Source organism: Arachis ipaensis, chromosome B9, assembly GCF_059453495.1.
Source record: "Arachis ipaensis isolate K30076 ecotype BB chromosome B9, ASM5945349v1, whole genome shotgun sequence".
In the NCBI taxonomy this organism is placed as follows: Eukaryota; Viridiplantae; Streptophyta; class Magnoliopsida; order Fabales; family Fabaceae; genus Arachis; species Arachis ipaensis.
Window position 1 is genome coordinate 50,988,401 of NC_142444.1, and position 16,794 is coordinate 51,005,194.

Below are 16,794 nucleotides of genomic sequence, written 5' to 3' on the forward strand. Positions count from 1 at the left end.
TACTACACTGTCAGCAACATACTCTCATTAGAGCATGCTGAAATTGAACACCAGAGAACAAAGAAGAGGATCACGTCAGAGGAGACAAATTGAGGCCCTACAAGCACCAACCACCATAAAAGAAAGCCTCAATGTCAAGCTAATGACAATAAAAGAGCGCTCCATGGGAGGCAACCCATGCTTTAAGATTCATGTCATTTTAAATTCAATAAGTTATGAGCAATTGAGCATGAATTCTTTTCTCTTTTCATGAACATGTCCATTGACTGCATGCACTATTTTGAAACATATGCTAAGTTTGGTGTGCCTTCAAGCACACTAAACCAATGTTACAAATAATTCCATTTTGCATGTTTGGAGTATCTTGACAAAGCATATGGCCAAACACTAAGTTTGGTGTCCACATAGCTTCATGAAAAGTAGAAACTCATGCATCAATAATCATACAATTGTTGTTTTCCAAAATTTTATAAATGGAAAAATTCTTTTCCGGTAATGAAGGCATTAATTGTGATGTACCCTTTGACAAGAAACAAGTTTGGTGTTCATCAAACCTTGATGCACCGATTTAGGGATACAATTGATCCTTCATGAAAAAAAAAGGGGAGAAAAAGAAAGTATGATGAAAACAATTCTTATGAACATTTAACATTTGAATCTCACTAATTGGAGGAAGATACTCATTTTCTTTATACATGACCAAATATTAAGTTTGGTGTCCTCAAAGGAGAGTGTCACGGTTTAAATGATATAAGAATTGATGGTTCACATAGTATTAATAAAAAGAACACCCTTGCTACGGTTGGATAAAACTAATGTATGTTGTCTTGTTGTGGTGACTAGGAGGTCAAAGAATCTTCAAAGAAAAAGACAAGACAAAGGAAAGCATAGCATGAGGACAAAATCCCATCACATGCCTCGAAAAAGAAATCTGCCACTCCTTGAGAATGATCACGGCAAAGGCAAGGGAAGGAGCAAACTTTGTCTTCATTTATCCTTACATGCATACCTTTGATCTCCATAAGTCTAATTGCATCCCAGCCCTTCATTGCTCATTTAAAAGCATACCACCTTCAAGCCATGCACATGACCGAATCACTCCAACCTTGGAAACTTCACTCCCTTCATCACTCCTCAACATAACAAGCTCTGTGCAACATTTCTCTTACTTTAAACTCCAACCATTTAAACTTCTCTTCATCATTTCTTGTCATAGGAAGTTCGGTCTCAATTTCCTCTTGCTCCAAACACACATCAAACTCTCCAACATTCTTCACACTCCTTCTAACCTCACAAGACTCAACCAACCAAGTGATCATGACCTCCTCCTCAAGAACCAAACGAAGAAAAGGGAAAGATTCCATGGTGGAGGAAGACACACATGAATATGACCAACGGAGATTCAAGTCTTGGTTTCATCAAATGCAAATTCAATGGATGAACGAGAAAAGAATCTATCCTAAAATTCCATTCTTGTTGCCGGATGATGGATGTCAAGAAATGAAGGACAAAATTCGAAAGAGGAGGTGGGAGGAACTTGCATCACCAGCCATCCGAATCAATGCCAATATCATAAGAGAGTTCTATGCAAATGTCCCAAGGCTTGACATGCGTGAGCCCCCAACGTACAAGAGCTATGTGCGGGGGGTGGAAGTAGACTTTAGCCCGGATGCAATCAAGAAAGTCTTGAAACTAAAGTCAGTCCGCTTTAGTGAACCGGGATACCAACAAAGATTGAATGAGGATCAGGATTATGAGGAGATTGCGAGAGACATTTGTATGGAGAACTCAGAGTGGGAAGGAGATAACAAGAACAGATATAAGTACCTGAAGAGATGTAACCTCACCCCAGAAGCAAAAAGATGGTATGAGTTAATGAAAAGATCAATTCTGGGCACAGTGAACACCTCAGAAGTTAACAGGGAGAGAGCCGTGATGCTGCATTGCATCATTGTGGGAGGAGAGATAAGAGTTCATGAAATCCTTGCAAAAGACATTCAAAAGCTGGCTGAAAAGAATTCGGCCGGATCTTGGTTGTACTATCCGAGTACCATTTGGAGGTTATGTGCAAAGGCTAAAGTTCCAATGGAAGAGGAGAATCCAATGTGGTTAAGCCAAGGCATGCCCATAACCATTGAATGAATGATGATGCCCCTTGAAGCACATCAAGGCCGAAGACCACATGAAAGAAGGGAAAGAGAAGAACCAATGGAAGAAGATGAGCCACACATAGAAGAAGAGCCACAAGAGGAGGAGGAACAGCCACACTTTTTCCCACATGGTAATATGGATATGACTCAATTGCAAGAAGCAATAGGAAGATTGTCACAACAGTACACGAGAATCCAAGAAAGGCATGAGGAATACCATTCTCTGTACATGAAAAACCAACAAGCACAAGAAGAAAGGGAGCTTTCTTTTGGAATTTTCATAATAGTTTTCGGAGAGCTTTGGATATTGAGTGATCTTTAATTTCTTTGTCTTGGGGAAGGAGAATTCACTTCTCCTCCTCTCAGTTTTATTGCTTTCAATTTCAATTACAATTGTCTTGGATTTTGGGTTGGAGAATTGAAGAAATTCTGTTTCAATCTCAACCTTGGATCTCACTGCTTTATTTACTGCTTGATTGGATTTCAATTTCTGTTAATTGCTCTTCATCCACTTTCTTTGAATTTCAATTACAATTTCTTGTTGGATCTAGGAAGGCATTGAGATCTAGACTTGGTTTTCTAGTCTCTGGGTCCTGAGATCTAATTTCCCAATTTTACATTTTCTGTTTACTGTTTTCATGTTCATTTACTTTTCTGCTTCAAGATCCAATCTAACCCAAACCTTCTTCTACTTCTCTGCTTGATGCAATTTACTTTTCCTTGTTTAAATTCTGCAAATCCAATCCCCAATTCCCTTTTCAATTCCAGCCGTTTACATTTCTTGCACTTTAAGATTCCGCTATTTACATTTCTTGCATTCTAAGTTTCTGCTATTTAATTTCGTGTTCTTTAAGATTCAGCATTTTAATTCCCTGTTCTCTTTACTTCCATGAAATTTAATTTCTGCAAATCACAAAACACTCAACCAAATCTTGATTCGCTTGACTAAATTAACCACTAAGCTAAAATTGCTCAATCCTTCAATCCCTGTGGGATCGACCTCACTCCCGTGAGTTTTTATTACTTGATACGACCCGGTACACTTGCCGGTTAGATTTGTGTGTTTTGGAGGAAATTTATTTTTCACCAAAATACTCATCAAGTTTTTGGCGCCGTTGCCGGGGATTGATTAGATTGACAATGATTAAGTGAAGTGGTGATCTAAATCAAGCATTTTTTCTTTAATTTTCGACTGACCCACTAACTGTTTGAATTTTTGCCTGAGATGACTGAAACTTCGCTTTAGCAACCAAGTGAAGTTTTCCGGGAAATTTCTGGCTCTATGCAATGCTCCTGCTTACACAAGAGAAGCAATTTTTGGCCACTAATCTCCCAAGTCCATCAACTGTTTGATGCTTTGTGCCAGCTAACCTTCTGAATCACATTCTGAGCTTGAAAATATTCAATCATCACTTGAATTTTTGTGACTGTGCAGATCATGGAGGGGAACTCAACAAATTCTAGCATTCATGAGAGTAATATCCTCACCTTGGATGATAATGTAACCCATAGTTCGAAGCAACTATCCATAGCCATGAATGATGTTGCCCAATGGTTTGAAGCTTTTCCACAAGGAAGCATTATCGGATGGGAAGAACTGGTGAATGGGCTCCTAGTCAAATTGAACCCATCACAAAGAATTGTTAAGTCAGAGGCAGAAGTGCATCCATTCACACAAGAGAAAGAAATTGAAGGTGCTAGTGCAGTAATAAGCCAAAACAAGCAGATACATCAGCAGACTCTACAACAACTGGACACGATGGCTAGGAAAATCACTGAGTTGAGACATGCTGTAATACATACATACAACCTGACTCAAAGCTCATATGGGAGTAATCAAGCTGAACACAGTTTTGGGGTCATTAACCATGAGCAACAGAGTTATGAGCAACTACAATCTCCAAGCACTCACTCTAGCATGCTCCAACACAGGCCTCAGAATGATGTGTACAATCCACCTTGGAGAACTCATTCTAATGGGAGGGGGGTTGAGAACCAAAACCAAAAACCAAGGGACTTCAACTGCAACAATCCCAGCTTTAAAAACCAACTTAAAACACACCCCCACAACAACAATCACATACACTTCCAACCCCGTCCTACCTCACCATTCGTTCAAAATGACCTTCGTCAACCACCACAATTGACACAGCCACAACCACTTCCAACCTTTCAAAGAATCTATATTCTAGAAATGCTGATGGAGAGGTCCATAAAAATTCAAGAAATGATGGTAATAGAGCGGGAAGAAATAAAGAAACATCAAGAGATGATAAGCAAGAACCAGGAGGCTTCACTCAGAAGACTTGAAAGGCAGATGGAACAACTGGTTCAAAACCTTGCTGAATTGAGTGAGAAGGAGGGGACTCTGAACCCAAAAAGCCATGAAAAGGATGCTGTGTTGAAAGAGAAGGGAGTCATGGAGGAAAGTAAGAGGGCTATGGAAAGAGAAACAGAGGGAAGGAAGCCCATAGCAGCAGGAGGAAACCTAAGGCAACAGAAGCCTCAACTTCCATGAGCACAGAGTGAAGGATGTCAAGCTAGTGACAATAAAAGAGCGCTTGTTGGGAGGCAACCCAACCGGAGGTAACTATCTTTTCATATCTATTTCAATAAAAGGTTAATTAGTTCTATCTATAATGCAAGAAGCTAAGTTTGGTGTTGCACACCAAAACAATCTAAAGGAGAATGCAGGATTCTAAGTTTGGTGTTTCACCAAAATCCCATTATAAAACACATTCTCACTCTCTGCATAATGCTGGTTTCAAGCATGTTGGATGAACTAGTTAACTATTCTGCTGTTTCCTAGTTTTCAGTTTTATTGCTTTTGAAAAAGAAGAAGAAAAGAAAAAAAGTTATTACACATGGTTAATTTGATGCATGAAACCCATTGGCAAGGTACTAAGTTTGGTGTTCTCACACCAAAGTAAGTTCAAAAGCCCATTAATAAATCAGCCAGACTAACCATTGTTTCCAAGTGCTTGGGGAACAAGCAACTTTCAATATCATTACAGAATGTCATACAAGCTTTTGGAGGTTTTGAACATCATCAAAAAGGAGAAAGATGAACATGAAGGTCAGCAACAATGATGATGAGAAAAAGGAAAGCAATTGAACTCCAACAGGTTGTATTGTTAAGTGATTATTCTACATCAAATATTGCTGTGATTGAAAGTTGGATTGTATCCTTAATTGCCCTGCCTGCCTGCATAGCATAGTTTTTTTTCTTATAATTCAATAAGCAAGATGTCTGATCAATCACAACATTCTTATCTTCAAAACTTGTTTGCACTCAATTTTCAAGAAATACATCACATGAAAGTTCTTTGAGAAGAAGGATTGAGGAATAAATCAAATTTGAGGCAAGCAAAAGATTAGGAGAAGTGGTGGTTCTAGTTGTATGATTTTGTATTGAGGTTGCATGCTTGTGAAAACTTGCATGGGAGCTCATAGGCAGGACATGAAGTCCAAAGAAGTATTGTGGAGATTCTCAAAAATCTATTGATCCAAGAAGCAGCAAACAAAACAAAAGAAAGAAAATACAAAAACAAAAAGAATATGGCCCAAGGCTCTGAGCATCAATTACTAGGCAGAAAAAGAAAAAAAAGAAACAAAACTCAAAGAGTTGTTAGCCTAGTAAATGCTTGTGGTTGAGTTGTGTCAAAGAAAGAGGCTTGAGCAAGTAAATCCTTAGGGGTGCTTTAACACCTAATACCTTAAAACCAACTGGTTTAGGAGTATTGATTGAAAGTTTATCTAAAGAGCCGCTTTGAGACATGATACTTAGAGTCGAGGCCAAAGCACAGAAACTATAAGCTGCTTCAAAGTGATTACATATAAAAAGATCTCGACGATACCGTTTGGATGAAAATCCTAAGACCTAAGACTCCCAATATGTGAGGACTAGTGAGCACTGAAGCCCTTGCATGAGCACATGATTTAGAGTTCACCCCACTGACACTTGATCACTTCACTCACAGGACTCTACAAGTTATTCTTCAATCCATCTTAATTGAAAGAACCTTGGAGCATAAATTTATTTCTTGCTTGAGGACAAGCAAGCTTTAAGTTTGGTGTTGTGATGACAAGTCATCTTAGCCTATTTTAACTAGTCTTTTTCTTTTGTTTTCATTAGAATTATGCACTTTCTTGAACCATAAGCAAGCTAATTGGGTAGATTTTCATGTTTCCTTTGATTTAATCAACCATGTATGAATTCATGCTATTTCATGAGATTTTATACTATAATTGTCACATATTATGAAAGAATGAATATCTCATGATTTTAAGCATAGCTTTGATGTGTTTGGTTGATTAATGATAGGTGAAGAAAGCTTAGAGAAAGGTTGAAGCGAGAAGGAATAGCTAGGAGTAAAGAGAAGACAATGGAATAAGTGAAATTGAACCAGGAAGCAAAAAGCTGGACCTAAAGTTAGCATCAAACTTTTGCACAAACTTTTGGTTGAAAAGTTAGCCCCCTAACTTTGAGGCTAACGTTGGCATGAAGAAAACCTCCCTGGGCACCAAAAGTTTGCGCCAACGTTAGCCCCCTAACTTTGAGGCTAACGTTGGCATGAAGAAAACCTCCCTGGGCACCAAAAGTTTGCGCCAACGTTAGCCCCCTAACTTGGTGGCTAACGTTGGCACATGAAAATCACAAGGGGAGGAGCAAAAGTTTGCGCCAACGTTAGCCCCTAACTTGGTGGCTAACGTTGGCGCCACAAGTGCACAAGGTAAGGCCAACGTTAGGGCCAAAGTTAGACCCCTAACTTTGGCACCAACGTTGGTATCAGATGGATATAGCTGCTGATATGAAAAGTTTGGGCAAAAGTTAGCCCCCTAACTTTTGCTCAAACTTTTGGTCCAACTTTTGCAAAACTCCAACCCGGTTCAATTGGTTCACTTTGGTTCTTCTCCAAACTTCAAGAGCAATCAACCAAGGCCTCTTTCAACCCAATTCCACCAAGAGCAAAGGCCCAACTCAAAGCTTGAAGATCATTTGAAGAAAGTGTATAAATAGGATAGAGTTTAAGTTCTTCGGAAAGCTTTCTTTTGGGAAATTTTCATAATAGTTTTCGGAGAGCTTTTGATATTGAGTGATCTTTAATTTCTTTGTCTTGGAGAAGGAGAATTCACTTCTCTTCCTCTCAGTTTTATTGCTTTCAACTTCAATTACAATTGTCTTGGATTTTGGGTTGGAGAATTGAAGAGATTCTGTTTCAATCTCAACATTGGATCTCACTGCTTTATTTACTGCTTGATTGGATTTCAATTTCTGTTAATTGCTCTTCATCCACTTTCTTTGAATTTCAATTACAATTTCTTATTGGATCTAGGAAAGCATTGAGATCTAGACTTGGTTTTCTAGTCTCTGGGTCCTGAGATCTAATTTCCCAATTTTACATTTTCTGTTTACTGTTTTCATGTTCATTTACTTTTCTGCTTCAAGATCCAATCTAACCCAAACCTTCTTCTACTTCTCTGCTTGATGCAATTTACTTTTCCTTGTTTAAATTCTGCAAATCCAATCCCCAATTCCCTTTTCAATTCCAGCCGTTTACATTTCTTGCACTTTAAGATTCCGCTATTTACATTTCTTGCATTCTAAGTTTCTGCTATTTAATTTCGTGTTCTTTAAGATTCAGCATTTTAATTCCCTGTTCTCTTTACTTCCATGAAATTTAATTTCTGCAAATCACAAAACACTCAACCAAATCTTGATTCGCTTGACTAAATTAACCACTAAGCTAAAATTGCTCAATCCTTCAATCCCTGTGGGATCGACCTCACTCCCGTGAGTTTTTATTACTTGATACGACCCGGTACACTTGCCGGTTAGATTTGTGTGTTTTGGAGGAAATTTATTTTTCACCAAAATACTCATCAACAGGACCTAACAGAAATTTTCGAAAAAGAAGAAGACATGGTAGCCGAAAATAACAACAATGGTGGAGATGCAAGGAAGATGCTTGGTGACTTTACTGCACCAACTTCTGACTTCTATGGAAGAAGCATCTCAATTCCTGCAATTGGAGCAAACAACTTTGAGCTTAAGGCTCAATTAGTTTCTCTAATGCAACAGAATTGCAAGTTTCATGGACTTTCATTAGAAGATCCTCATCAGTTCTTAGCTGAATTCTTGCAAATCTGTGACACTGTTAAGACCAATGGGGATAATCTTGAGGTCTACAGACTTATGCTTTTCCCCTTTGCTGTAAGAGACAGAGCTAGAATATGGTTGCACTCACAACCTAAAGAAAGCCTGAACTCTTGGGAAAATTTGGTCAATGCTTTCTTGGCCAAATTTTTTCCACCTCAAAAGTTGAGCAAGGTTAGAGTGGAAGTCCAAACCTTCAGACAGAAGGAAGGTGAATCCCTCTATGAAGCTTGGGAAAGATACAAGCAATTGATCAGAAGGTGTCCTTCTAACATGCTTTCAGAATGGAGCATCTTATGTATATTCTATGATGGTCTGTCTGAATTGTCCAAGATGTTATTGGACCACTCTGCTGGTGGATCTCTTCATCTGAAGAAGACGCCTGTAGAAGCCCAGGAACTCATTGAAATGGTTGCAAATAACCAGTTCATGTATACTTCTGAAATAAATCCTATGAATAATGGGGTGACTCAAAAGAAAGGAGTTCTTGAGATTGATACTCTGAATGCCATATTGGCTCAAAATAAAATATTGACTCAGTAAGTCAATATGATTTCTCAGAATCTGACTGGAATGCAAGCTGCATCCGGCAGTGCTAAAGAAGCCTCGTCTGAAGGAGAAGCTTATGACCCTGAGAATCCTGCAATGGAAGAGGTAAATTACATGGGAGAATTCTATGGAAACACCTATAATCCTTCATAGAGAAATCATCCAAATTTCTCATAGAAGGATCAATAGAAGCCTAATCAAGGCTTCAATAATAATAATGGTGGAAGAAATAGGTTTAGCAATAGCAAGCCTTTTCCATCTTCTTCTGAGCAACAGACAGAGAATTCTAAGCAGAGCCTCTCTGACTTAGCAACCAAAGTCTCTGAACTATCTAATACCACTCTCAGTTTCATAACTGAAACAAGGTCCTCCATTAGAAATTTGGAGGCACAGGTGGGTCAACTGAGTAAAAGAGTGGCTGAAACTCCACCTTGTACTCTCCTAAGCAATACAGAAGAGAATTCAAAAAGAGAGTGCAAGGCCATCAATATACCCAACATGGCCGAACCTGGAGAGAGTCAGAAGGCAGTGATTTCCAATTAGGAAGACCTCAATGGACATCCACTGACCACTAAGGAGTTCCCTATTGAGGAACCAAAGGAATCTGAGGCTCATATAGAGACCATAGAGATTCCACTGAACTTACTGTTGCCATTCATGAGCTCTGATGAGTATTCTTCCTCTGAAGAGGATGAAGATATTATTGAAGATCAAGTTGCTCAGTATCTAGGAGCAATCATGAAACTGAATGCCTTGGTTCAATAGAAATTACCTCAGAAGAAACCGGATCCCGAAAAGTTCTTAATACCATGCATTATAGGCACTATGACCTTTAAGAAGGCTCTGTGTGACCTTGGTTCAAGTATAAACCTCATACCACTCTCTGTAATGGAGAAACTAGGGATCTTTAAGGTACAAGCTGCAAAAATCTCACTAGAGATGGCAGACAATTCAAGGAAACAGGCTTATGAACTTGTAGAGGATGTCTTAGTGAAGGTTGAAGGCTTTTACATCCCTCCTGATTTTATAATCCTAGACACTGGAAAGGAAGAGGATGAATCCATCATCCTTGGAATACCCTTCCTAGCCACAGCAAGAGCTGTGATTGATGTGGACAGAGGAGAGTTAGTCCTTTGATTGAATGCGGACTACCTTGTGTTTAAGGCTGAAGGATCTTCTTCTGTAACCATAGAAAAAAAGCATGAAAAACTTCTCTTAGTACATTGTCAAACAGATCCCCTACACTCAACTTCTAAGTTTGGTGTTGGGAGGCCATCATTAAGCTCTGAGTCTATGTGAAGCTCTCTAAGAGCTCACTGTCAAGCTATTGACATTAAAGTAGCGCTTGTTGGGAGGCAACCCAATGTTATTTAATTATATTTATTTATATTCCATTGTCATTTTAGGTTTTCTTTAGGTTGATGATCATGTGAAGTCATAAAAACAACTACAGAATTAAAGCAAAATAAAAAACAGGATCAAAAACAGCACACCTTGGAGGACAGGCTTACTGGAGTTTAAACGCCAGTAAGGATAGCAGAATGGGCGTTTAACGCCCAGCCTGGCAGCATTCTGGGCGTTAAACGCCAGAATGGGCAGCACTCTGGGCGTTTAATGCCAGAAAAGGGTGTCTGGTATCTGGCTGGTGTTAAACGCCAGAAATGGCAGACAGACTGGCGTTTAACGCCAGAAAAGGGTGTTTGACTAGCGTTAAATGCCAGAAAGGGGTAGCAGACTGGCGTTTAACGCTAGGAAAGGTAGCAGAGCTGGCGTTTAATGCCAGAATTGGCACACTGAGGGCGTTTGAATGCCAGAATGGTGCAGGGAGCAGAATTCCTTGACACCTCAGGATCTGTGGACCCCACAGGATCCCCACCTACCCCACTCTTTTTCTCTCCTCTTTACACCTTTCCATAACACTCTTCCCCAAATACCCTTGACCAATCCCATCAATACCTCTTCCCCAAACACCATTCACCTATCAAATCCTATCCTCTTCCCCATATTCTCTTCACCACTCACATCCATCCATCATAAACCCCACCTACCTCACCATTCAAATTCAAAACATTTTCCTCCCAAACCCACCCCTTCATGACCGAATCCCCTCTCTCTCTCTTATCCTATAAATACCCCTCCTTACAACCTTCAAATTCACACTTCATACACACTTAACCCCTCTTGGCCAAAACCACTACTCCCCTCCATCTCCTCCATTTCTTCTTCTTCTACTCCTTTCTTTCTTCTTTTGCTCGAGGACGAGTAAAACTTCTAAGTTTGGTGTGGGAAAAGCTCTGTTTTTTATTTTTCCATAACCACTAAAGGCACCTAAGGCCGGAGAAACCTCTAGAAAGAGGAAAGGGAAGGCAATTACTTCCACCTCCGAGTCATGGGAGATGGAGAGATTCATCTCAAAGGTCCATCAAGACCACTTCTATGAAGTTGTGGCCAAGAAAAAGGTGATCTCCGAGGTCCCCTTCATGCTAAAAAAGAGTGAATATCCAGAGATCCGATGTGAGATTCGAAGAAGAGGTTGGGAAGCTCTCACCAACCCAATCCAACAAGTCAGAATCTTAATGGTTCAAGAGTTCTATGCCAATGCATGGATCAATAAGAACCATGATCAAAGTATGAACCCGAACCCAAAGAATTGGCTCACAATGGTTCGGGAGAATTACTTGGATTTCAGTCCGGAAAATGTGAGGTTGGCAATTAACTTGCCAATAATGAGAGGAGATCTTCATCCTTTCACTAGAAGGGTCAATTTTGATCAAAGGTTGGACCAAGTCCTCATGGACATCTGTGTGGAAGGAGCTCAATGGAAGAGAGACTCAAGAGGCAAGCCGGTTCAACTGAGAAGGCTTGACCTCAAACCTGTGGCTAGGGGATGGTTGGAGTTCATCCAACGCTCTATCATTCCTACTAGCAACCAGTCTAAAGTTACAATAGACCGGGCTATCATGATCCATAGTATCATGATTGGAGAGGAAGTAGAAGTTCATGAGATCATACCTCTAGAACTCTACAAGGTGGCGGACAAGCCCTCTACTTTGGCAAGGTTAGCCTTCCCTCATCTCATCTGTAACCTATGCAATTCAGCTGGAATTGTTATAGAGGAAGACATCCTCATTGAAGGAGACAAGCCTATCACTAAGAAAAGGATAGAGCAAACAAGAGAGCCCACTCATGGACCACAATAAAAGCATGAGGAAATTCCTCATCAAGAAATCCCTGAGATGCCTCAAGGGATGCACTTTCCTCCACACAACTACTGGGAGTAAATCAACACCTCCTTAGGAGAATTGAGTTCCAACATGGGGCAACTAAGGATGGAGCACCAAGAGCACTCTATTATCCTCAATGAAATCAGAGATGACCAAAGAGCCATGAGGGAGGAGCAACAAAGGCAAGGAAGAGACATAGAGGAGCTCAAGCACTCCATAAGATCTTCAAGAGGAAGAACTAGCCACCATCACTAAGGTGGACCCGTTCTTTAATTTCCTTGATCTTATTTTCCTGTTTTTCGAATTCTATACTATATGTCTTTATTACATGATCATTAGTGTCTAGTGTCTATGTCTTAAAGCTATGAATGTCCTATGAATCCTTCACCTTTCTTAAATGAAAAATGTTTTTAATTGCAAAAGAACAAGAAGTGCATGATTTTGAATTCTATCTTGAAATTAGTTTAACTATTTTGATGTGGTGGCAACACTTTTTGTTTTCTGAATGAATACTTGAACAGTGCATATTTTTAAATTTGTTGTTTATGAATGTTAAAATTATTGGCTCTTGAAAGAAAAATGAAAAAGGAGAAATGTTATTGATAATCTGAAAAATCATAAAATTAATTCTTGAAGCAAGAAAAAATAGTGAAATGCTTGCAGAAAAAAAAAGAAAAGAAAAAAATGGCGAAAAAAAAGAAAGAAAAATAAAAAGCAAGTAGAAAAAGCCAATAGCCCTTTAAACCAAAAGGCAAGGGTAAAAAGGATCCAAGGCTTTGAGCATTAATGGATAGATGGGCCCAAAGGAATAAAATCCTGGCCTAAGCGGCTAAACCAAGCTGTCCCTAACCATGTGCTTATGGCATGAAGGTGTCAAGTGAAAAACTTGAGACTGGGCAGTTAAAGTCTGGTCCAAAGCAAAAAGAGTGTGCTTAAGAGCTCTGGGCACCTCTAACTGGGGACTCTAGCAAAGCTGAGTCACAATCTGAAAAGGTTCACTTAGTTATGTGTCTGTAGCATTTATGTATCCAGTGGTAATACTGGAAAACAAAATGCTTAGGGTCACAGCCAAGACTCATAAAGTAGCTATGTTCAAGAATCAACATACTGAACCAAGAAAATCAATAACACTATCTGAATTCTAAGTTCCTATGGATGCCAATCATTCTGAAATTCAAAGGATAAAGTGTGATGCCAAAACTGTTTAGAACCAAAAAGGCTACTAGCCCCGCTCATCTAATTTTAACTAAGTTCATTGATAAGTTTGGAATACATTGTATATTCTCTTATTTTAATCCTATGTTGTTTTTAGTTGTTTGGGCACAAGCAACAATTTAAGCTTGGTGTTGTGATAAGCGGATAATTTATACCTTTTTTGGCATTGTTTTTACATAGTTTTTAGTATGTTTTAGTTACTTTTTATTATATTTTTATTAGTTTTTATGCAAAAATCACATTTCTAGACTTTACTATGAGTTTGTGTGTTTTTCTGTGATTTCAGGTATTTTCTGGCTGAAATTGAGGGACCTGAGCAAAAATATGATCCAGAGGCTGAAAAAGGACTGCAGATGCTGTTGGATTCTGACCCTCTTGCACTCGAAGTGGATTTTCTGGAGCCACAAAAGCCCAATTGGCGTGCTCTCAATTGCATTCAAAATTAGACATCTTGGGCTTTTCAGCAATATATAATAGTTCATACTTTGCCTGAGATTTGATAGCCCAAACTGGCGTCCAAAGCCAGCCAAAAACCTTCTGGCGTAAAACGCCCAAACTGGCACCAGAATTGGAGTTAAACGCCCAAACTGGCACCCAAGCTGGCGTTTAACTCCAAGAACAGCCTATGCACGAAAAAGCTTCAATGCTCAGCCCAAGTACACACCAAGTGGGCCCCGAAAGTGGATTTCTGTACTATCTGCACTTAGTTACTCATTTTCTGTAAACCTAAGTTACTAGTTTAGTATTTGGATCTTTGGGATCCAGTTCTCATACTTTGGAGCTGAGACCATTGCTCACGTTTTGGGGGTTGGCCATTCGGCCATGCCTAGACTATTTTCACTTATGTATTTTCTACGGTGGAGTTTCTACACCCCATAGATTAAGGTGTGGAGCTCTGCTGTTCTTCATGAATTAATGTAATTACTACTATTTTTCTATTCAATCACGCTAGATTCTATTCTAAGATACTCACTCGTACTTCAATCTAGAGAATGATATGATCCGTGACACTCATCATTATTCTCAATTCTATGAACGTGTGCCTGACAACCACTTCCGTTCTATCCGAGCTCAACGTAGTCATTGGGCGACAGCTTGAGTGCGTATCTCTTGGGTCTCTAATACACGGACCGAGTCCGTGAGATTAGTATCTTCGTGGTAGAGGCTAGAACCAATTGGCAACATTCCTAGGATCCGGAAAGTCTAAACCTTGTTTGTGGTATTCCGAGTAGGATCTGAGAAGGGATGACTGTGACGACCTTCAAACCTGCGAATGTTGGGCGCAGTGACAGTGTGCAAAAAGATCAATGGATTCTATTCTGACGCTAGCGGGAACCGACAGATGATTAGCCATGCGGTAGCTGTGCCTGGTATTTTTCATCCAAGACGAGAAATCAGACAGTTTATTAGCCGTGCAGAAACCGTAGAGGACCATTTTCACTAAGAGGATCCTACAGCTTGCCATGGAAGGGAGCACGCATGATTGGAAGAAGGCAATAGGAAAGTAGAGTTCAGAAGCAACAAAGCATCTCCAAACGCTTATCTGAAATTCCCACCAATGAATCACATAAGTATCTTTATCTTATTTTATGTTTTATTTATCTTTTAATTATCAAAACCTCATAACCATTTGAATCCACCTGACTAAGATTTACAAGATGACCATAGCTTGCTTCAAGCCGACAATCTCCGTGGGATCGACCCTTACTCACGTAAGGTATTACTTAGACGACCCAGTGCACTTGCTGGTTAGTTGTGCGGAGTTGTGAAAAGTGTGAATCATGATTTCCCACACCAGTAGCTACTCCAAAGAAGAAGGTAGTTACTCCAAAGAAGCAAGGGAAGATGAAGAGACAATTTGGCAGAAGGGTTAATGAAAGAGGAGAAGGCAGTGGGAACGAGAATGCTGGAAGACATGGTGAAGTTGTGGATCAGGGGCTTGATGTGCAGCTGGATAATACAGTGGGGGTGGGTTTTATGTCAGTGAAGTTCCAACAGAGGTGGAGGAAATCATGTTTGAGTATGAGTCTGAAGACTTGCATACTCCTATATCATCTGATGATGAAGGCAGAGGTAATAAATTTCCAGAATTTGATGATGATTATGCTCATGGTGAGGGCAGGTTTGAGTTAGGAACTAGGTTTGCCATTGTAGATAGGTTCAAGGAGGTAGTTAAAGATTCGTTCATTGCTGAGGGACGGGAATTGAAGTGGATAAAAAATGACAAGGAGAGAGTGAGAGTGAGAGTAGGGTGTGGGGATCAGGAGTGTCCTTACTTAGTTTATTTGTCATGGAACAAAATTTTGCAGTCTTATCAAGTCAAGACGTACCATCAAGAATACACTTGTACAAGGGATTTGGGCAATAACGCAGCTGATTAGCACTGGCTTAGTAAGAAAATTGAGAAGCGGATGTCAACCCAACCACACATGAATACGAAGGAGGCAATCGATTTCCTTAAAGAGGAATTTTTCCTGTGTCCCCATCCTAAGATGGTTTATAGAAAGGTGAAGGAGGCCAGGGACAAGATCATGGGAAACGAAAGGGAACAATGCAAGAGAACGAGAGATTATTGTGAGCAAATACTGAGTAGCAATCCAGGCTCATCAGCCAGGCTGGAGCTCATGCCAATTCCAGAGGCTCCCCTTGTTTTTGATAAACTGCACATTTGCCTAGATGCCTACAAACAAGGTTTCAAAGATGGATGCCGTCCTTTGTTGCATTTGGATGGTTGCTTTCTGAAAACATATTACGGGGGTTGGCTTCTAGCAGCAGTTTCTCAAGATGCAAACAACCAGTTTTATGTTGTTGCATATGGGGTTATCAGGACTAAGACCAAGGATGCCTGGAAGTGGTTCGTGACCAATCTGCAATGGGACATAGAAGAACATGCAAACCATGGCTGGAACTTCATATAAGACCAACAGAAGATAAAAGTAGTTCATGGTTATTTGCATTGCTATCTGTTTGGTTAATTTCATTGCTAACTGTTTGGTTATTTTCATTGATATCTGTTTGGTTATTTTCATTGCCACATGAAAATGTTGCCTGCCACTGTTCAATTGCAGGGTTTGCTGCCTGCGCTGAAGGAGGTCATGCCACATGCAAAGCTCCGCAATTGCGTCATAAACATGTGGTCAAACTTCATAAACCACTACAAGGACTTGTACATTAGAGAGGTTGTGTGGGAGTGTGCTAGATACATGACTGTTGCTGAATTCAAGGAATGTACGGAGAAGTTAAAGGAAGTTAACCAGGGTTCTTTGGAGTACCTCAGTAAATTTGATCTGGAGACATGGGTAAAGGCTTACTTCTCCCATGGGCTAAAAGTGGATAACCTCACAAACAACATGTGCGAGGTATTTAATGTTAAAATAGTAAACTACCACTGCAAGCCTATCCTAACCATGTGTGAAGAGATCAGGTGTTACCTGATGAGGAGAATGGTGAATCATAAGCAGGTATTAGACAATCACTCTGGGAAACTAGCACCAGTTCA

At 39.9% G+C, this 16,794-nt stretch overlaps 1 non-coding gene across 1 annotated transcript; it reads right to left on the reverse strand.

Moving 5' to 3' along the window:
• Positions 1-8,478: 8,478 nt before the first annotated feature.
• LOC148544624 (small nucleolar RNA R71) lies at positions 8,479-8,587 on the reverse strand. Its single transcript, XR_015900843.1, has one exon. It is a non-coding gene; the product is annotated as a small nucleolar RNA R71 (small nucleolar RNA).
• Between the last annotated feature and the right edge of the window lie 8,207 nt (positions 8,588-16,794).